We start from the raw sequence: 22,668 nt of genomic DNA on the forward strand, positions 1-22,668 counted from the left end.
CTGTAATTCTGAAATCTGCCCAAAAAAGTAATGATTGTGTTTAACCTTTTGATGATAAAATTTCTTGCAGACTCCTTGAAGTTAGCAAATTGTCTTCCACAACACCTCGCAAATGGTCAGCACTCAATAAACGCTTATTTAAAGGATCAAATGGATTCCATTTATATGAAACATCCTTTGATTCCTTTCAATCAGTCTCACACAAAGGAAGAAACAATTTTGGTGTGTGAAAAAAGCAAAGGAGTGCATTTTATGAATGTTAATGCATACAGTAGAGGGAAAGTCACATTTGTTATAACCCTGCCATAAAGTGGAGCCGTAATCTCACCGTGCATCTGTTCCATCTGCCATCAATTAGTTTGATGAAAACAGGCTAACAGTGCAGGAGTGATTAGCAAGAAAGATTAAACTCACTTCAGTTTTAATTACAAATCTTTGTCCTTAAAGTTTTATTGGCTTGAAAGCACCCCTACTCTTCCCTGTTTCTCCTCCACAGTTGATGTACATTTTATTATTTCACTTTGAAATTATTAATGCACTTTATTTGGTACTTATTTCTAATTACAGACTTTATCCACAAATGCTACTGATATGCCCATATGCCAGAATAAGCATAACTAAGACTATTCAAATTTTACCAAAGTACAAATGATCTTTAATGGCAAATGTGGCATCTGTTATATGTGGAGAACTCTGAGGGTTAGGTATTTGTCTCTCCACTAACTTGTTTCATTCATTGCAGATTCACTCATTTAGTCTTTCACTAAATATTAATTTGGCTCCTATTAGGTTCCAGGCACTGACAATAGGTGCTTAGGATACATAAGTGAACAAAAACCCCCAAATCCCTAACTTCACAGAACCTATATCATAGTGACTGGAAATAAACCAATTGTTGTGGGCTGAATTGGGTCCCTCAAAATTCGTATGTTGAAGTTCTAATCTCCAGTACCTCAGAATGTAACCATATTCAGAGATAAGGTATTTAAAAAGGCAATTAAGTTAAAATGAGGTCTTCAGGGTGAGTCCTAACCAATGTGACTGATCTCCTTATAAGAAGAGGATATTTAGACGCAGACAAGCACACACAGAGAGAGGACTATGTGTAGACAACGGAGAAGACCACCATCTACAAATATGGAGAGAGGCCTCAGAATGGAATGAACCCTATCAACATCTGATCTCAGATTTCTGGCCTCCGGAACTGTGAGAAAATAAATTTCTTTTGAGACACCCAGTCTGTGGTATTTTGTTATGGCAGCCCTAGCAAACTAATATGCCAACAAACAAACAAGCAAAGAAACATAAAGAAGTAAATTATATATTTTAGAAAGTTCACATGCTATAAAAAAATAGATCAATAAAAGGGAACTGTGAAGTAGGGTGACATTCATTTCTATCTCTGAGAAAATCATTATAAAGTGTGAATACTCACCAATTTTTATAAAAATAAAAAAAAAAAGACCACAGCCAGAAGGGTTCTTGATGAGGAGAAAGGAATGTTTTTACAAGACTCTACCAATTATTTTTCTTCTATAATTCTTCCCTTATTAATAGCCATATAGCAAAATATGATCATTTATGGATATGTTTTACAGCATTAAAATTTTCTAATGTGTTTAATATGTCAAGGGTAAGCTAGCCAAGCAACCAGTACTGAACCAGGTTGCCTGATATTTTTAACATATTGTTTGATAACATTTTTTTAAAAGACACATAAATGTCTAGTTTTAAATCTTATATTTTTTATTGTGCTTTGAGTCTAAAACTCAGTACTTTTGAACTTGATATAGCAGAAATTATAGACGAAACAGCTACTTTAAAAACTCAGCAAAGTTTTTTCCTACAACTCTAAAACTACAAGGAAACATTTTCTTATGAGTAGAGACTTTTTAGCTCTGAAAAGTATTACCTTGCTTTGCAGACTTAGTCAAGCAAGCGTAAGTCACAAGATACATTCACTGTTCTGAGGTTAGACCAGACATTAGTTAAGTAATACAAATGCGTATGTTTCAGCCTTGTAAGTATTCTATTTAATAATGTAGAATTCTTGGGGTCAGTGAGTGATGGGCAGTCCAAAAGGTATGGCTCTAAAGAAAGTATACAGCTCCATCATCCTCTATGGGTTAGCCAAATAAAGTCTCATGACATTACAGCTCTGCTTGGAGTTTTCCAGGAGCATGATTTCCAATAAAATAGGACTTCCAAAGATTGGCAAAATGCTTCATGATATCATCAGAGAATGAGGTAAGGAGTGATTCAGTGATTTTGGCCACCACTCACTCCCCTTCTCCCCCACCATGCAGAGATGCAGCCTGCCAATTCCAGAAAAGAGCCACCCATAGACATGCCATTGTCAGAATTGCCTCTTTTCACTTAGGCATGGAAACAAAGGAGCATTAGCCCCACCCCTCGCCCCAGGATATCTTTGAATCCGTTCACAAATCAAGCAGAAATTTCATTATACTCAATTTTTATGTTTTCTTATTGGTATAGTTCTGAATAAACCAGTTAAGAAACTTTATTTCTCTGAACATCTAAGTCTTAGAGAATTCATCAAGACAGGAGTTGTGCCTGGCCTTACTTTTTCTCTCTCGTTAATTATGACTACAGTTCTATCTATCAGAATATAAAATTCAGACTCAAAGAAAGAAAAGGATACCAGTTGTGCCTAGACAAACAAATGAGGCCATGTCTTTACTGGCATGGTGAGAAGGTTTTCCAAAATACATTCTAAGCATTTAGGTTTTGAATCTCTCCATTGGCTACTAAGTTAATTCAGGGGTGGGGGGGAGGGGAATAAGGAGATGGTTTTAGGTGGAAATGCAGCAAAAATATTCATATCAGACTCCCTGGGCAACAATTTTAGCACAATGAACAAATACATAGTAAAGATTATAGGGCAGCCAGTTATTCTCACAGAGGGGGGAAAAAAAACTGTTTCCCGCCTTCTCTTTTACCATAGCTAATCACTAGTTTTTCATGCTTTCAACAGCAAATATTCTGTGCCTTTTCAACTCCTTTCCAAGGCATGTTTATATTACACAGCAATTCTTTCCAGGAAAGCCATTTGTATACTGGTTTATTGATCCTCACAGTCTCTGTGAAAAAGAGAAATGGAATGTAAAAATATTTACATTTTGTGGATCACAAATATTAAGGTCATATAAGGGGTAAAGGTAATACCTGCTTCAAACCCTAGATCCTTATACTCCTCTACTAATATAATTAGTGGAGGGGAGACAACCCGCTAGAGCATTTCTGCCAAAGATGATCCAAACGACAAGGTCAAAAGTGTCAGATACTGTACCTGCCTGGGACAGCTGCCTCTTTAGGGACAAGAGTGGAACCAGATGCACAGCCAAGAACTCCACACATTTTGACACTTGGTTGCTCTTCAGTCCTGACTGGGTTCATGGCTCCATACACTAGCATCTTTTTGTCACCCAAGCTCAGCGCTGTCCTAGACCCACGCTTTTCCCACCCCTGCCTCCTACCATCTAGGCAGGGTGGCTTCCATCTTGTATGACTACCAGCTGGAACTGGCTCCCGTAAATAACATCCCTCTCAATCTGGCACATATCACCACTAACTGGCCACCCAGTTGTTCACAGCAGCTTAGCCTCCACACCACCTCCCCCTGAGAGCCGCTCCAGCTGGGGAATCTCTCTGTAGTGAGCCAGTTCCCACCCCCTTATCCTCAGCTGGTCCCAGCCAGTTGTTGCAGCTAAGCAACCAGGCTCACCTATATCCTGACATAGGCCAAACCCAAGAATACTAGTGGAGTGGGTAGGTTATCTCTCCTTTAAGTGTTCCTAGCCTCTCCCAGGCTAGCCCCAGCCCATTCTTGCTCTGAACTGGGGGCAGATAACTGCTGTTAAAACTTCACTTAGGCATTTAGGCAAACGCCATTAGCACCTTAACATGGGCCTTCTTCCTTCCTTCCCCAAGCCTGCCTTCCCAAGCTTATCTCTACGGAAGAGTGGAGAAGGCACTGGACTTGAAATAAAGAGATTAGGTTCAATGGGAAGATGAGTAATTAATCTCTAAGAAGAGCCTTTGTTGCTGGCAACACCAAACAAGATCATGCTTATCAGAGAGCTTAGAACAGTACACAATACCTAAGAGTTTCTTGGTACAAATTAACTGAACTCAACTGAATTTAGAAAAGCATTTCTAGGCAAAAAGAATAAAGCAATAAGAGCAAAATGGTAGGAGGGGGAGGGGGTTTGTTCTTAAAAGAGCCAACTACTCTGGCTATTCAAAATTAACTAGAAATTTGTGGCTTGCAAATGGAAAAATTAGACTCTCTGATGCCCATTTTTCTCCCAAAAACTTTCCATTTGATTAACTTCAAGGTGTCCAAATAAAGAAGTATTCTTTAAGGGGAACTGTGGAAGGCCAAAAAATGACACTCCCCACCCCTAATAAGATATCCATATCAAGTCCCTGGAGCTTGCAGATGTTACTTTATTTGTTTAAAGGTCCTCTTTTGCAGATGTAATCAAGAATCAAGACGAAATCATCTTGGATTATCCAGGGCTGCCCTAAATCCAATGATAGCCCTGCCAATACCGTAATTCCAGACTTCTAGCCTCTGTGACAGTGAGAGAATAAATGTCTGCAGTTTAGACCACCAAACTATTGGTTATTACAGCAGCCCCCTGAGAAGAATACAGTGACCTTGACAGAAACTCCTGTATTAGTCAGTTCAGGCCACCATCTCAGTTCAAGCCACTATAACAAAAAACCACAGATGGTGGCCTGAACAACAGACATAGCAAGTTGAAGATCAAGGGACCGGCAGATTTGGTTCCTGGTGACATCCCTCTCCTGGCCTGCAGACAACTGCCTTGTCACTGTGTCTTCACAGCTTCATGAGCTCCCTCAGCTCTATTGCTCTTTTCTCCTGCTTTAAGAACAGGTAAGTCCCCCACAGGGGCTCCTCCCTCAATCTGTGGCCCCATATGAAAAGACATATGGAGCAGAGCCACAGCTGCTCCATATATGTAACTTGTTTATAAGCTGGTAGGATTCAGGTATTGTTTTTTTACTATAGCAAAACTGATTAATGTATCAGGGCAACTATCAAGAAACAAAGATAAAAATTGAAGCCAGATTTTTTATTTTTTGTGATATTAATTTGGCACTCCCTGTTTTTATAGCATACAATATTACTTTCAATTAACTTCCATGGATGCCTGCATTTCAGTCTGATTTGAGCATAGGCTAAGAATACACTGCTTCCAATAATAATAAGCAGCATTTTTGACTGCCTACTATGTGACAAATATGGTTCTAGGAACTTGTACAAAGATCATATCATTTCTTCCTTACACAGCTCTACAATGAATCATTTTTAACTCCATTGTCTACATAAGGGAATTGATAGTTAAAATGGTTAAGTAGCCTCCTAGGTCACACAACTAACAAGTGATAGAATTAACACTGGACAGGCAGGTTATAAGCAAGGCCTGAAGGAAACTAAAAGGGTGCAACAGACTGGCCAAGCAGGGTATCTAACCCATACACTGACCCTTCTGAGTATTTGCCATAGCTACAATCCCCTTTAAACCAACTATAAACGTTTCCTACACTTGGGTCTCCTTGCTATATTCCACATGACTCTGCTCCCCAACCACTGAGAACTGGATAAAATATGAGCTCCTAACCCCAAATTAGCCACCTTGACCACACTTTTTTGAACCAGGATCTGTGCCTGATTTGAGGATGGTAATCTAAATAGTCCACAAGGTGACCTGGGTTGAGAGGTCTGTTCAATAGGATTATCCTGAGCTGGATGTTGACTCACTGAGCTCTTCTCATTTTCTCTCTTGGAGAGTTGGAATGTGAGATGTTTTAAGGGAAACACAGGCAGAATGATGAAGAGAGGCATGAGAGATTGAAGACTGGGGAGGTTGTTGGTCAAATTCCCATTTGTGAAATAAAAGGCCAAAATTCCACCACTTGCATTTTTTTCTTTTCTCTTCACATGGGGAACATATAAGATGACCAAAGGTTATGCATTTTCATTAAGAAAGCCTCCCAGAAATTATACACATTTCAAGATATAAAACTCACATTCACATAATGCTTTCAAAGTTCACAAACTATGCCTCCTCCCAGTTTATTGTTGCTGTCAGAAAATAGAAAAAGCTACACATTTAATCAGATCTCAGTAATCTGTTATCATTATTACTGAATGTTACCAGTTACCACGGCAAATGCTCAGCATTGTTGCCATAGGAGAAGTAATATAAAAAATAAGAGTATCTCCCTTCTTTGAGGTAGTAACCAACCAGCTGGGCAAATCCCTTTGTATCCATCCCCAAAAGCCAATGAAATGGAGATTCAGTTCCAGTAAGTTGTCTCACCAGTTTTACCATAAAGAAGCAGAAGATTAGTATCCCTAATACGTATCACTTAGTAGTTTAGGATGGATAAAACAGAAGAACACTCCTTCAACCTCTCTCCATAACTTAGTATCTTAAAAATTCCACCAAAGTAGGCAGAAATCATCCCTAATTTTGGCAAGGCTCTAAACTGGAACTTTGAAGTCCTGAGACTGTAGGAAGGGCAGTTGAAGCAGTGACAGTAGATAAGCAGACTAAATTGGCAACACAGTAAGTAGAGAAATTCATAGGGGATGACCACACTAGAACTGCTTTCGAATGACCAACACAGACAACTAGAGCTAAAGTTTTACCCTAGAAAATTATCTTAGTTTGGGTTCCTCCGGAGCAGACACTAAAAGAAGGATTTGAGTCAAAGTAGTTTATTCGAGAAGTGATCACAAGACACATGGTAGAAGGAATGAGAAGGGAAGGAAGGCTGCCAATATAGGGTATGTTACTGATCAGATTACCTTTGAGGCAAGTCTCTGGAAAAATCAAGCAAGTAACATAAAGAGTTTCAAAACTAAATTTCCACAGTAGTAGTTCCTGGTGTATAGTCCCTGACTTTCTCTTTCTAGAACTCCTAACAAGCTTTTACACTGAAATTATATCCTGAATGTCATATGCAACATACTATCTTTCATTCACTCACTCATTCATTCATTCATCCATTTATTAAACAACAACAATACCAATATGGCCACATTTTTAGACATAATTAAAGTTGAACCATTACTCAAGTGGACAATTTTCATTTGCAAATCCTGTAGCATGGTGAACCAGTTCACTAATATTCTTTTCTATCTCTTCTGGTTGTTTTTCCATAGTGATTGACCTTTAGGAGAAAAAGATAAATTTAATACATGACATTATGTGACAAGAGGCAGTACATAGACCTAAAATTTAAGAAATCTCGGGTCTTTTTGCAGCACTTCTTCCTAATAGCTACTAAACTTGGACCAACCAGTTAAGCTTGTTAGGCCTCAATTTTCTCAAACATATAATTACCTGCTCAATTAGAAGATGCCAACAGAGTTATTCTATACTCCTGCGTGCATTAATAAAGGTGATATGGAGTGCTTTAAGATTACTTGAAGAGGTATTCTTCAGAATTTTTCAGCAGACAAGGGACAGACTCACAGGAATGCATTAGAAAGATTAACCTAGAATATCATTTAGACAGTGAGAAAGTCAGGGATTATTGCAGTAATCTAAAGTGAAAGAAGGGCCTGACAAGTAGATTGTCAGTAGAAATTAAAAGATAGAAGGGAATGATGTATTTATTAAAAGGAAAATGTCTGCGATGACAGATGAGAGCAAAGGAGCAGAAGTCACGATGTCATTTAGTTTTGGTGTCTGGGAAGATGGTAACGCTACTGGCTGAATGCCCAAACATTCACACTGTCAGTGTCCAAATGTCCAGCTTCCATTCCTTCTTGGTCCTGTCAGTATCCAGTAAGTCTTCATCGTGTCAAAACAGAAGACATGCAACATGGATAAACTTCAAAGAGAGAGCTGTCAGATTAAAGAACATCACTTGCCTTCAACTTAATTAGATACATATAGAATGATGTCCAACACATAGGAGGCATTCAGTACTGGTTTAGTGAACTAAGTCCATTTGCAGTCTCCTCTGAAAATCAAACAGGAATGATTGGAGAAGCTCTGTAGAACAATCATGCAGAATAGAATACTCTACAATACATCGCGTCAATGATCTCCATAAAATCTCCCTTGGCAAACCTGCTTCATCAAAATGTCATTGTCTTTCGCTATCATCAGCAGTTTAAGAGAAAGAAAAATAGCATCTTCCTATTACCTGAGCTTTAAAACTTTCTGACACATTCTAGATGATTTATTCATAGATAAACTGTAGAGCTAAGGACTAAACTTCAGCTTGAGAGAATGAAAACAGCAGGATCCTTTAAAAACAAAAACATTGCCTTTCAGCAAGAGATGTACCAAACTTTTAACTATTTGGGACAAATTTTCCTCTTTATTAGTGGGAGAGGGAAATTTTCAGTAAGAAAAAATAATAGCTATGCCAAGTTATATTTTTATATTCTTCACCCTAAATGCCAAAGGAAAAAAATACTGCTTTCCATCACCTGAATCTTCAAAACCTAAGCTCCAGATTTTGCCTTAAAATACCCGTTTATGGGGCACTTGGGTGCTGTAGCAGTTGAGCATCTGACTCTTGGTTTTTGCTCAGGTTGTGATCTCAGGGTCATGAGATCGAGCCCTGTGGTGGGCTCTGCATTCAGCATGAAGTCTCTCTCTCCCTCTCCCTCTGCGCTTCCACACCCCCACCCCCATGCTTGTTCACTCTTTCTCTCTCAAATAAATAAATCTTTAAAAAATAAAATAAAATACCCATTTATCCTTTCTTTTGTTGCCTTGCTGTCTACTGAGACTGTAGCACTGATTACAACCATTTACACACACTTATTCCTAAAAGAAATAATGGAAAAAAGTAGAAGTGTTATTTCACATTGTTTTTTTCTCAACCAAGTTATCTATCTACCAAAAATTCTGGTATTTGCCACCTCATTAATATTTAATACAATCATTAAATACCTGGACAAAGATATATAATATCATATTTCTCTGCATCTACTTATCCTTACTACCACCCACTTGTCCCAGTACAGACTAAAAATGGAAATTGCTAGCATTATATACAATATACATAATAAATCTGGGGAGTCCCTAAATATTTTGCCATACTCAAAATTTTACTGACCTCAAAAAACCCTTTGGTTGATAAATATGGATGAATATTCAGCAGTTAGTATATCCTCTAAGAACATTAGAAAGTGGTCCTTGTTCATATTTATACTGTCAAAAAGATTCTTGATTCCTGAAAGCTAGACAAAATCATTAATGTCTTTCCTTTCACCTTGCTTAAATAAACAGAGTTGTCAAAATTGATGGATCCTTCATAATGCTGGTGCTAAAAAGTTTAATGGAATCATTTGAAAATCTCACCAATTCCAGGCTTCCCTTTAAAAGCAAGTTTACTTTTAAGTGTTTCTATCTCCCTCAATAGCTGGGATTTGAATGCTTTTTTTTTTTTTTTTTAAGATTTTATTTATTTATTTTACAGAGAGAGAGACACAGCAAGAGAGAGAACAGAAGCAGGAGGAGTGGGAGAGGGAGAAGCAGGCTTCCCGCGGAGCAGGAAGCCCGATGCAGGGCTCAATCCCAGGACTCTGGGATCATGACCTGAGCCAAAGGCAGACAGTTAATGACTGAGCCACCCAGGCACCCCTTGAATGCTTTTTTTTTTTTTTTTTTTTTGAGTTATAACTCACGAATGATTCACATTATTGAAAAATCTTACCTGTAAGAGAAAGAGACAGCACAAGCAAACTGTATTTGTGCAAAAATGGACTCCTGATTAAATAAAAACAGATTTTAAAAAGAAGATATACAGGGCTGGGATTTTGAGAAGGGATCAGTGGGATTATCATGAAGAGTTTATATACAGGACACAGATGAAGAAGCAAATAAGTTGCAGTGATAATTTGTCAACAGTTCCGGCTATAGATCTTCACCAGATGAAACTTCTCCAGTTACTGGTGGGAATATTTGACCCACCAAAAGACTTCCCTGAGTTGAACCACTTTTCTTTTTAATGATTCTAACTGTAGACAGCCCAAGATTGCCATATGAGAATTTGAACATGGCAGTGATTCCAAAACAGTGTAGATCATGTCCGTGTGTCTGGCTGGACTTGCCCTGTGTTGATTCCTTCAGTCTAGCGGAATGTGACTCAAACGGTGTTCTTTTGAAAAGTAAGCCAGCCAACAATTCCAATGTATTGTGAATGTCAGTGAAGTTATAAGGCCGTTAGGAGTAAATTTGGAGTCTTTAAGCTACAGACTATTTTTCACATTCTCATTTTATGTTTTATTACATAACTGAATTATACATAGCATTTTTATTAAAGAGCTTATTTATCTATTTGAGAGAGAGAGAGAGAGCACAAATGGGGGGAGGGACAGAGGGAGAGGGAGAAGCAGACTCCCCACTGAGCACAGGGTCTGAGGCCAGGCTTGATCCCAGGACCCCGAGATTATGACCTGAGCTGAAGTCAGACGCCTAATGGCCTGAGCCATTCAGGCACCCCTATACATAGCATTTTTCAAATAAAATGTGATTTGTGTTATTTACATTTTATGGTCCAACTAATTGTGCTCACTAGTCATATAGCATTCATTTCTCAATTCCTAGGTTTGTACTTTTAAGGAAAAAAAGTTTATTTCTTTGTTTTATTTTAATTTTAGCTTCTTTAAAAAATTAAGTATCTATTGAATACAACTTCAAAACAAAGGAGACTAGAGGAAAAATCATTATATATATAGTACAACTCCTAATTTTTAGCTATCTAGCTTAAAAATACATGAACAAATGAACGACCATTGGACCTAACTATTCTACTGAATGGAATTGTATTCATGAAGAGAATCATGAACAGAGTTTGGACTCGATTGTCTATGATGGAAAAAATATGAGAGGGCAATCCTTCAGTACAGCAAAAATAAGAAAATCAATGTACCAAATAGTCCGCTGTTATTTTTCTCTTTTACTCATCACAGAATTCTATGCTGTCTGAAACCCAATATTGTCTTAAAGTGAATATGTCTGAAACCAAATATTGTTTTAAAGTGGGTTTGTTTATTTCAAAAACATCAGTAACCAGAGTATATTTCTGGGATATTTCATCTATTTTAATGAACCTTTTCAAAGAGCAACAAAACCAGGCCAATTTTGAGCCATTTATCTGGAACCAATATGCCAACAGACTAACAAAATATGATTCAGTCATTCCTATCATAAAAATTGGAACAATTTACACAGAGGAAATTATAAAACTTACATAGTAAATTCTTCCCAACTTAACATGTTATAATACCTCAAGAAAAGCATCTCTCACCGGAACAATAACTCTGTATGACTGTTTTCTTCATTTTCTTCATAACAAGTACACTTACTTAAAACTACACAGTGCAATAAAAGATCTGTGCACAGTTTTGACCTTTAAAATTCAGGAAAGTATCCCACTATTCTTTCACTGATCAATTTCAACTGTTCCAAATTCCATATTAGGATTCTGCCCAAACCAATATTGATCCAAAGTACATTTAATGACACAATTCATATGTGGAAAATACAGAAACTCTGCAGATTTAAAAACTCTAGTTAAGGGCGCCTGGGTGGCTCAGTTGGTTAAGCGACTGCCTTCGGCTCAGGTCATGATCCTGGAGTCCCGGGATCGAGTCCCGCATCGGGCTCCCTGCTCGGCAGGGAGTCTGCTTCTCCCTCTGACCCTCCTCCCTCTCATGCTCTCTCTATCTCATTCTCTCTCTCAAATAAATAAATAAAATCTTTAAAAAAAAAAAAAAAACTCTAGTTAAGTTTTGTGTTTGATGCCATCGTATCTTTTCTATACAACCTTCCAGGAAGTTTCTCTGCCATTATGACCAAATGATTTATTTGCTGCATCTTGATCTGAAGAGAACGAATAGTTCAACTTAAGGAGTTCCCTGGGTTCTCTTAGGAAGTATAGAATGCCTTAGGTAACTTAGTGTATGCAATCAATAAATGCCTATTTTTCTTCACATAAATATTTCTGAAACATCGATCATAATGCATGCACTTAATCAAAACCTGAAGATGTAATAACTGCAGATTTGAACCCAAAGCATTTATGAAAGTCAGTGCAAATACCAGATCATCAGCTTGGTTGGGGACCTTATATCTCAAGTTTCTTGTTCTGTATCTGGCTAATAGTTAAGTATACAGTAAATACACATTAGACAAATGCAGAAAAATTTCATTGGAAAATATGCACATTTTCCATAACAGATGCATATATTTGAATTGTCAGCTCTTAGAAAATGGTTTCCAAACAGGCTATAATGAACCCTCAGTCCGACTGAGATTAGCACACTCTGGGTTCTACGAAGCCTGACCATGTTTGCTTGACTTGACCCTTTCGACAACTATATCATACTTTCTTCCAATTCAACTCAACAAGTATTTCTTTGAAAATTTCCGCGCACATTTTTATAGACATCTCTTGAATATTTTTTCAATTCCAATTCGTCAACACAAAATATTTGTGCTTAATGATGCAAACGTACCCCAAATTAGGAAAAAAAAAAAAAAGTTCTGTCATTCTTTGAGAAGCTCAGGGTTGCATCTGGAATATCAAGCCAAGAACTGTTAGCTGATGGCCATTTCGGAAGTGTCAGACTGAAGGCACTAAGCTGCTTAAGTGCTTCCAGAAGGCTGCCTGATTGCAAAAGGATGGCAGAGTGGGCCAGGGGCAACATTATAATTCTGCCACCAATTTCCTGGTCTCAGGGTAATCTTATCACTTAGCCCGAAATACCACTAGCTCTGAATCTAAGATCAGAATGGAAAGAATGTTTTGCACAAGAATTATTATTTATTTAGTACTGAATGCCTGTACTGAAACTAAATATCAGTATAGATACAACTGGATTCCCTCCTCTTTTTAATTTTCTAATTTTTATTTTTTTAAAGGTTTTATTTATTTATTTGTCAGAGAGAGAGACAGAGAGATACTGCACACACGCAGTGGGGAGTGGCAAGCGAAAGGAAAAGCAGGTTATCTACTGAGCAAGGAGCTCAACGAGGGACCCGATCCCACGGAATCATGACCTGAGCCAAAGGCAGACGCTTAACTGACTGAGCCACCCAAGCGCCCCCCTCCATTTAAAAAAAAAAAAAGATTTTATTTATTGAGAGAGAGAGAGAGCATGCGCCCCCCACCCCACCCCCAGCACAAGCAGGGGGAGTGGCAGAGGGAGAAGCAGGCTCCCCACTGAGCAGGGAGCCTGATCCAGGGCTCCATCCCAGGATCCCGGGATCATGACCTGAGCCAAAGGCAGAGGCTTAACCGACTGAGCCACCTAGGCACCCCCTGAATTCCCTCCTTTCAGTTTGTTTGCCCCTCAGTGCTTCTGAGTGGGAGGAGAGATATTAAAAAGCAATAGATGGAGCAGTAACATATGTAAGTGAGAAGACCCTTACTAGCTCCTATCTGGAACAAGGGCTTGGGTGGAGAGAGGAGTTCCCTGTTTCCAGAATGGACATGGATCCTTTCAGCCCCAAAAAGAGCCCAGCCCCTCAAACTGGGGCCAGTGATAGCCAAGCTCTTCAAGGTGCCTCAGAAAGATGAGATATAATTTACACAAAGATGCTTATGAGCTAGAGGAGTGTCTGGTCCTTTGCTCTCTCCTGAATCTAGGATTGCTTCCAGGTAACTTTAACCCAAACCTTTTTAGATCTATGAGAAATTCCTAAATGAGGCTATTTCCAATTGCCCTTTAAATACTTACCAGTACAGAGTAATTTGGAGCCTCTCTTTTTTTTTAAGATTTTATTTATTTATTTGACAGAGAGAGAGAGGCACAAGCGCACACACAGGGAGAGCAGGGAGCCTGACTGGATCCCAGAACCCAGGGATCACGACCTGAGCAGACGCTTAAGGACTGAGCCACCCAGGCACCCCTGGAGCCTCTGAATTTTTACAAGCAAACATTTTCTGGCACTTACTCTATGTTAGGCACAATTTTAAAGTGCCTCACAAACATTACCTTCTTTAATAATCATAACCCTAGGAGTTAGGTAATTATTATTATTATTATTATTATTATTATTTCTATTTTACAAATAAAGAAACTGAGTCAGGGAGAGTGACTATGCTACTTGCCCAAGTCATACTATAAAGAAATGGCTGTGTTAGAACCCAGGTTACATGGCCCCAGCGTCCAGGCTCCTAACTGGCCACTACATTTCTATCACAGGCGAGTCCTTTTCTTCACGGAAGGCACTTGTTAATGAATACAGGTAGCTTTGTATCCATATTCTGCCATTTGTCAACTACTGGACAAATCATTTGCTTTCTCGATCTGTAAAATGGGAATAATATGGCCTACTCAAATGGGCTGAAGTAAAGCTAAATTCAGCATAGTGTCTGGCACCCACTTACATACCACAAGTGACTCTTGCTAGTTTTAGCACATCATTGCAATATGTCATCACACAGATAAAAATAATAATAGCGACTATGATGAGGACCTCTCACGTATCTTTGACAATTCATTATCTCATTTAATCTTTTAACAATGCAGCAAAGAAAATATGATTCCTATTTCACATATTAAAAATATAGGACATGGGGCGCCTGGGTGGCTCAGTCGGTTAAGCGACTGCCTTCGGCTCAGGTCATGATCCTGGAGTCCTGGGATTGAGTCCCACATCAGGCTCCCTGCTCAGCAGGGAGTCTGCTTCTCCCTCTGACCCTCCTCCCTCTCATGCTCTCTGTCTCTCATTCTCTGTCTCGCAAATAAATAAAATCTAAAAAAAATATATATATATAGGACATAAAAATTGAGTAATAAACCTAAGACCTCACACGTATAAAATAGTGAGAGTTTGTGTCATTTGTTTGGCAGAAAGGAAAAAAATACAGTAGAGGGCAGGGAACTGACTGCTTCTATACGTGTGAGTGAGTTGATTCAGAAACAAACAAATGAATAAATAAGCTGTCAAAATTTAACTATCCTCATTTGACCTCATTTTCATTTAATTCAGCATAAATTGTATGCTTTATTTCCTAAAAGCCATGGGTATACAACACAGGTACCTCAAAAAGCATAACACTGACATTGTTCTATTTTTATCTTCCCGCGTATTTCTGCTGTAACTGATGTGTTGGTGGTGGTGGTGGTGTTTCAAAATCCTGGAAGAAGATTTAATGTAGTAGAAGTACAGTAAAGCAATACATATTGATTTAGACCTTTGACATCACTCATAAGGTGGACGCTAAAAGCTTGCTTCTTTTAAAAACCAGTTAACATATTATTTCTGATTACAAGAGTGTTGTCTATTATACTATCCATTAAACACAATAATTAAAAATACATATGGTCCAATACTTCTCTTCAAAATAACTGCCAAAACTATATGAAAATATAAGAACTTTTGCTAACTTGCCTTTTCTCAGGCCAGTAATGCTTCGCTTAGGTTCAGCTATTAAAATTTTTATTTACTTTATTAAGTCATCTTTTCTCTAGGAAAAATGCAAACAAATAAAACATTTCTCCTTGCTGGTAAGTTGTGTATTACTCCTCCATAAGGCAGGATTAAAGAAATTTTGCATCTGCATTTTGAGTTATATACAGAATAACTGACAACCATCTCTTCAATATACTACTAAGTGAATGCAAATTATTAAATGGACATGTATTATAAAGTGAAATAACACATGTAAGGTGCCTAACAGTCTGCTTATCACACAGAAAGCAATCAATCAATGTTGGCTTTCATTTTTAGTATTATGCTTTAGATCACTAATATACTACTTTTCTGAAGTCTGCATGATCTGACAGTTAGTGTCAAAAGTGCTTAATTGAAGTGAAAAGGATCTTCACTAAGAGGTTCACTGTTGCGAGTTATCTGCCAGTTGAGGGAAATCTGGCATGTACAGAAGAGCAGTTCTCCTGTCAACATTAAGGTAAAAGAGAGAAATGCCTCAAAAGCTAGATGAAGCTAGTGATGGTGAACGTCCAGGATTCTTGATTTTAACAGCATTCTGCCTGTCCCCAAGAGAGTGCAATGTACTGAATGTGTCCCCCCAGAATTTACAGGTTGAGCCCCTAACCCCCAATGTGATGATGGTTTTAGGAGCTGAGGGTGTATTAGGAAGTGATATATTAGGACACGAGAGCTAAGCCCCCATGAATGGGATTAGTGCACCTATAAAAAGGACCCCAGAAAGCTCTCTCACCCTCTCTCTGTCATAGGAGGATACAATGCGGAGACAGTTCTGCAACTTGGAAGAGAACCTTCCCAGAATCCAACCGAGGCGCCCTGATCTTGGACCTCCGGCCTTCAGAAGTGTGAGAAAAAGATCTGTGTCATTTACAAGCCACCCAGTCTATGGCACTTTGTTGTCGCAGCCCAAACTCCTAGTGTATTGATCCTAAAGACATTGGTGTCTTTGGTCCCCAGGAGGCCTCTTTGTCCATCAGCACATATTTCCATGGTCCCTGTAAACAGCTTAGATTGGAAGAGAGGATCTGCCTTTCACTCCAGGAGGCTATGGGGCCCTCTGGGGGCTGCGTGTTGGAGCCAGGGCCAGAGACTAAAGTACCCACGACAAGTTCATAGAGAGCCTAGTTCTAGGCCACTTGTAGATCTTCTGTTTCGGGGTCATAGCTTCATATCCTTCATATGACTTGGAGCAGCTATCCTACTGCAATCTTTTTTTTTTTTTTTAAAGATTTTATTTATTTATTTGAGAGAGAGGATGAGAGGAGAGAGAGAGCACATGAGAGGGGGGAGGGTCAGAGGGAGAAGCAGACTCCCCGCTGAGCAGGTAGCCCGATGCGGGACTCGATCCCGGGACTCCAGGATCATGACCTGAGCCGAAGGCAGTCGCTTAACCAACTGAGCCACCCAGGCGCCCTATCCTACTGCAATCTATTCAAAGCTGGCATTCGAGGAAAGGACTTACAAAAAGGACTAAATATCAAAAATTAAAGAAGTGAATGTGAAACATGAAAACTGTAATAAAATTATTTAAGAAACAAAACAAATGAACATAGGGAGAGAAAAGAGGCAAACCAAGAAACAAACTCTTAACTACAGAGAGCAAACTGATAGTTACCGGAGGGGAGGCAGGGGGAGGGGACGAGTGACACAGGTGATGGGCATTAAGGGGCACACCTGTTGTGATGAGCACTGGGTGAGGTATGGAAGTGACAAATCACTGAATTCTACTTCTGAAACTAATATTGCACTGTATGTTAACTAGCTGGAATTTAAATAAAAACTTGGAGAAAAAATTGTAACAAAGTTAAAATAAAGAAAACTGAAGGAAATTAGAACCGAGCTCTTCTCGACAACCTTAAGACAAGGATTTTACCTGTTAAGAGTCATTTCTGTACTAGTTTTAGTAGTAGCATGGAAAAATAATCTTTTTAAAAGGAGTAAATATCTGGAGTCAGCATTAAGTTTTAATCATTTAATTCATATCATTTGACACGTCTAGAAAACAACTGGGTAGAACCATAAACTGATACGTTACACTCATGGATAAGAAACTATATCCAGATATTTTCAATCAAAGTGACATATTTTATAATTATCAAATGTGCCTTTGCTTTTCTTTTGCAAAGAAATGGATTATGATGTTAGGATTGTGGGGAAATAATCAGTGGGAGGATGAGGCCAATTGCAGGGCATGAATTTTCTCTCTCCTACCTGGGCCTTTTTAACAACCCATGCAGAACCAACATATCACAATGTAATATACTGTAACGGGAGGACTAAATGTATTTGCTGGCAGCAGAAACAAATATCTATTGCACAGTCCCTAAGTAATCCTTAGCAAGATGGATCTGAATAAGCTATTATGGCTTTAACTGGTAAATGAGGCATGTCATTACTGTATTTATAACAAAAAGAAAGACATCCTTGTGGGCCACTTGCCAAGAGCCTCATGGGCTCTTTAAACATGCCCCCAGGAAAGTTCCCCATGTAAGGAGCAAGGCCAATAAAACTGAAGCCTGCCATGTTATCAAATTGTTATCAAAATTCCCTGAATCGGTTGGCTCTTGTTCTCACATACTCTTGCCTCTATTAACTGAAAATGACCTCTGGTTTTCAACTCAGCTATGGTCTGAGTTTGGATTTTGTCTTGTTTTGTTTTTTACTCTGCCCTACCTTACCCTGCATGTGTTCCATCTTCTCTGGCCACAAGCCCTGTGCTTTTACAACTTCCTTCCATGTTAGATGGTGGCCCATGCCCAATGCTTGTAAATAGCTTCTCACCCCCTACCTGGCCTAATCCTGGGCTCTGATTCTATCACACACTGTATTATTACTTTTTAATTTTTATTACTATGAGTATTATGATTATTAGCTCATTTGGGTTTTTTTCTCTTTAAAAGCCAAAACAAAAATTAGAGTATGCTAAACTCATCTTTAGGATCAGGTTGCAGTCTATTTTTCAGGAAGTTCAATGTTGAAAGCTGAAACCTATCTCAGGAAAAAAAGCTGTTTTGAGAGTAAAGTTTGGATTTTAAACTTTCACCCTTGTTATTTTTTATAATTAATATGAGTGTTTGTCACAGTGCTGTCAGCAGAACCACATTTCCCCTTCTTGCCCGTGAGACCTCTTTAATAATTTATTATTGGTGTGCGGAAGCTAAGGAAGCCCTTTTTCCAGAGAATGAGGAGAAATTCTTTATAGAAAATCAGGTAAACCTTTTGTCATTCCCCAAGGAGTCTTTTAAGGTTCACAAGAGAGGAAGAGCTAATGTGTTTCTTTTATTCGAATGATACCGTGGCAAAAATACAGATTAAAAAAAAGTGAATTCCTGGAACAAGAGACACAAATGGGAGCCACAATAAGTAGCTAATTAGATTCTGGCCCAGTTAAGAAACATACATCACCAGAGTTCATATAGGAATTCAGGAAGCCAGGAAAGACAAGCAGAAGAGTACTCCCTACCCCAAAGTATTTTAAGACTATAACCCTGGGGCGCCTGGGTGACTCAGTCGTTGGGCATCTGCCTTTGGCTTGGGTCATGATCCTGGGGTCCTGGGATCGAGCCCCGCATCGGGCTCCCTGCTCAGTAGGAAGCCTGCTTCTCCCTCTCTCACTCCCCCTGCTTGTGTTCCCTCTTTCGCTGTCTCTCTTTCTCTGTGTCAAATAAATAAATAAAATCTTAAAAAAAAAAAGACTATAACCCTATTAGAGCTTTATCATGGTACATATTTCCTGAAGACCAAGAAAGAAGCCTATGATATTCTTCTATACATTTAGCAAATATCTAGTGAATTTCACATTTGCGGTTTGTCTAGGAAGATCCTAAGACAAAAGGATATTAAAATAGGATTCTATATCAGTTATGACTGAGGCCATAAGTCAAAAATATTCATGATTATCACATTTCAAACTGAGTTGCTATAAACTCAGTTGCGACCTCACTGAAATCTACCAATATTTGAAAAGGAGACCATCAAAACCCAATTTTGCAACTTTTATTTTAGCACTTACATTAAGTGTCTATGAAACTGGATATTTGGAAGAAAATTTCTTGCAAAAAATACTGTTAGAGTGGCTGTTTCTGCCTCCCCTGCTACAGAGGAGAACAGGGAGTGTTTCTCTCCTCAACCTGAGCATGATAAAAAAAGATTCAAAAGGTCCATTTGCAGAGGTTGGTCTATATCTCTCAATGTGGCCAGTTGGAGATTGACCATCCATGTCAAGAAAATGCAGGCGAGAGATCTCTGGCTGAGGGGAGTTCTACAAAGAACCTACAACCCGCCATTTGCCATCTGTCAAGCCCAAAGAATGCTGATGGCAAAACTAATCAATTAGTCTTTCTCCCATCCTCTGCATGATCCTGATGGAACCAGAAACATAGCAAGAAAAGGGAGGAGAGGTAGAAACTATGGTGGGAGAATGAGAAGAAGCTGGCCATGCCCAACTCCCTTCATGAAGGTTCTGGACTTCAACAGACCTCCTGTGGAAGGGGAGAAGCTTTGACTTTAAAAACAAAATTACTTGACGACTGCACATACCTAGACATACCAATGACTAAAATGAGATTATTTGTAAGACTAAATCAACCTGAGATTTTCTCCAGAGGAAGCAGAAAAACTAGTCCCACAGGATGGATTTAAAGAAAAAGTGGGAAACAAAACTGAAGTTGCTTTATTATTCATGATGGTAGACTCATTTGTCCAGTGTTCTGATTACAAAAATAATTCTTCATGTTTTTCTCTCAGAATAAAAAGCATGTTTTCCTACAAGTCAAAAAAAAAGGTTTTAAGTTGGTTTTTTTGTTATATATATTTAGCTAGTAAAAATTCTCTACTCAAATTATTTTTTTAAACTTTAAATTTCTCTAGGATTTTATGGTAGGAATCATAAAAATTCAGATTTTTCAGGTCCTCAGAGATCTCATCCAAGGGGTGAATAAATTTTTGCAAAAGTAGTCACCTGGCCTCTGATAAAACACCTCCAGGTCCATGATATCATGAGGCTTTTTAGTCTTTGTTGGAGAGTGTTTACTATTAAAAAGTTCTTCCTCATATTGGGCTCCTCTGGGTGGCTCAGTCGTTAAGCATCTGCCTTCGGCTCGGGTCATGATCCCAGGGTCCTGGGATAGAGCCCCGCATCAGGCTCCCTGCTCCGCGGGAGGCCTGCTTCTCCCTCTCCCACTCCCCCTGTTTATGCTCCCTCTCTCGCTGTGTCTCTCTCTGTCAAATAAATAAACTCTTAAAAAAAAAAAAAAAGTTCTTCCTCATATTAAAGATAAAATCTAAACACTGACTTGTCCACTTGGCAAAAATACACTCATCCTTCAATTCCCAGTTCAAAACCCCCAGAGATGCTTTTCCTGTCCCCAGGAGTCCACCTGATTTCCCACTGTGTCCCCACTTATGTCCCTACTGTGTCTCTTACTGACTTATACCAGGCTACCTAGCACGGTGCATTTCCTGTCTTGCTTTATGTCACTACCTCCTTTTCCAGACTGAGCAGCTGCTTCTTGCTAAATCACTCTACTGGGTCCTGCAGAGGATCCCAAGATAATCAGACATGATTCCTGCCCTCAAGTTGCATTAAGTCCATAAACAAGGATAAAGCATGGACACTGATAACCTTAGCACAAGCTAAAACGGAATAAGATTCCTGAAGGAGAAACATTATTGTTTAGTTTTTTCTCTCTTGCTAGAGTATCCTTACTCATTTTTTCCTATCCTTTAGACTATATTTTACATTCTACAATTCAATTTACCAACAACTGGTGTTTGATCTTTCCAAAAAGATTTTTTTTTTTTTCTGGCCTGGAGAAGAGTAAAATCTTAATACAGCTGATGGCATCTGAATTAGACATTCAAAGACAGTAGCACATGATCATAGGTTTAAAAAAAAAAAAAAAAAGGCCTCTGCAGAGAGAATAAAATTATGAGGAAGAGTAACCAAATTAGATGTCACAAAATATATACAAGGAATAATAAGTCATTCAGTTCAGCAGAAGCCCTAGATACATGGGTGAGGTAATCAGGTAATCATGTTGAAGAGGTGGGCCTGGCCAGAGTACAAAAGATCTTGAACACCAAATGTACTGGATACCTTCACCCCACTTGGAGGTCTGCAAAAGGAAGCGAAATCCAGGGCCCCACATCTCGCTTCAGAACTGGAAGAGATTCATTCACTCTCTCAGCATTTCTGCAATTAGGCCACAGGCATGAAACCCAGGCGTGGCTGGTCACATGTTCTCCAGCAAGACCCTGAACATTGAAGGAGTGACCCAAAGATGTAGGAACAGTTAGAAATAATTAAGTTGGTGGTGACAGCCAAGCCAAGAACCTACGCAGCTGCATGGGAGTTGGGATTGTTACTTAGTATCATTCAAGAACAGGATTCCTTCAAGAACACAAATAAAAATTTAAGTTTTAGGATTAATTAGCAACTTCGTATTCAATTCATATTTCCAGAATCTAACATGCTTAAATTCAGCACTGAAAATCATCTAAACTATTTGAAACTGTAGTGGAAATGTTAGTATATAAAGTATATAAACATAGTGTATAAAATATATAAAATGTAGTGTATAAAGATGTAACTAAATATTCTTATATACCAGTATGTTAGCTGAACACAACCCTCTCATTTTCTATCTAAAAAACACAACCCTCTCATTTTCTATCTAAAAAAAGATCTATATAGCAGTAGATAGGAAAATTTCTTCAGCTCTCAAGACATGCAAATTACAGTGATTCTCACTGTGCCTTTTCCCAAGCATTACAGCTAAGCATGGAAATCAGAGAGACAAAGACAGAGATCAAGAGAGGAGAGGAAAGGAAAATATATTTTTGTTGTTTTATATATTTTTATATTAAGTAACATGATACTTTATATTTTATATTTATATGACCTAGAACAATGGCATTTTGTGAGATTTAGAAGGCCTGAATCTTGATAACATAGGACTTCTCAAAGTCCTATGTATTGATTGTTATTCTTCTCAGCAAGGAACACAGGGGAGCCTCAAAGATCACTGTAGAAGACAAAGGTCTTATTAAATTTGAATCTGCACTCTGTGCTATGGTTAGCAGAGAGCCTGTCTTGTCATGTTTACCAAGAAGAATAAAGAAGCTTCCAGAAATGTTTAACTGTTTACCACCAAATTCTTGTTTAATCCCTCAGGAATGG

The 22,668-nt window shown here is 38.6% G+C and overlaps 1 protein-coding gene across 1 annotated transcript in view; it reads right to left on the minus strand.

Annotated features, from left to right (window-relative positions):
- CHODL (chondrolectin) overlaps nt 1–22,668 on the minus strand; it is a 296,447-nt gene that overhangs the window by 209,531 nt on the left and 64,248 nt on the right. The window lies entirely within an intron of this gene.

Source organism: Mirounga angustirostris, unplaced genomic scaffold (genome assembly GCF_029215605.1).
Source record: "Mirounga angustirostris isolate CCGP_5_RB_7025 unplaced genomic scaffold, mMirAng1.0.hap1 SCAF_1, whole genome shotgun sequence".
Classification (NCBI taxonomy): domain Eukaryota; kingdom Metazoa; phylum Chordata; class Mammalia; order Carnivora; family Phocidae; genus Mirounga; species Mirounga angustirostris.